The sequence below is a fragment of the Notothenia coriiceps genome, unplaced genomic scaffold (genome assembly GCF_000735185.1).
Source record: "Notothenia coriiceps isolate Sejong01 unplaced genomic scaffold, NC01 NC01_scaffold00018020, whole genome shotgun sequence".
NCBI classification, from domain to species: Eukaryota; Metazoa; Chordata; class Actinopteri; order Perciformes; family Nototheniidae; genus Notothenia; species Notothenia coriiceps.
In genome coordinates, this window is record NW_011350721.1 from 1856 (window position 1) to 2580 (window position 725).

The 725-nt window shown below is 36.0% G+C and overlaps 1 long non-coding RNA gene across 1 annotated transcript; it reads right to left on the reverse strand.

The window, feature by feature from the left end:
- Positions 1–213: 213 nt before the first annotated feature.
- On the reverse strand, positions 214–719 carry LOC104950773 (uncharacterized). The gene is made up of 2 exons (XR_798959.1): positions 582–719; positions 214–361 (listed from the first exon to the last, which is right to left on the reverse strand). It is a non-coding gene; the product is annotated as an uncharacterized lncRNA (long non-coding RNA).
- Positions 720–725: the final 6 nt, after the last annotated feature.

Genomic DNA, 725 nt, shown 5'->3' on the forward strand with positions numbered 1-725 from the left:
TATGTAGTGATAAATGCTTCACTTGACCACTGTTCCTAAATAAAAAAAGTTTTCTGCATCGTCAGTCATTTTTTCCAAATAATTACCAATATTTCACAAATTCTTCATGTCAACTTAAGAGCACAGCTGTATGTTGACTATGTCAACTTTGCCTGGTTCATCTTACTGGGGGCAGCTACATGGATGTTGGTGCAGTCCACAATCATTTTGCAGTTGAAGGCAGAATGAATTTATTATTGACTCAGAATGAAGCACAACTTCATGTCATACAATACATTGACTTTATTTGTAATTGTGTAAAAAAATAAAGCATTGATTAGCAAGCAGGACCTGCAGGAACAGAGAACGGTGATGGATGGAGCTGGGAAGAGAGAAGAATAAAGAAAACAGATCAACTTTATTATCGGATATTAAAAATTCAATTTCAAAACAAGTTGCCGCTCCTTCAGTTTTCTAGTATGTAAAGATGATTTCACATGACCAATGCAAAATATCACACTCAATACATGTGTGTCTCTGGGGGGTGCATTGTGCCTTTGATGTATATAAATAATATACCATAACCAAATACTATTACCTACAGTGGAAATCAGGTTGCCAGAGCAGGTCAGTCCAGTGTGCATGTTCCTCAGGGTCTCAGCAGTTACAGGTGAGGTAAAGAAAATAAAAGAGAAAAAGGTCAGTAACAACACTTTAAAGTAACAACACTGAATAATTATCTCTTT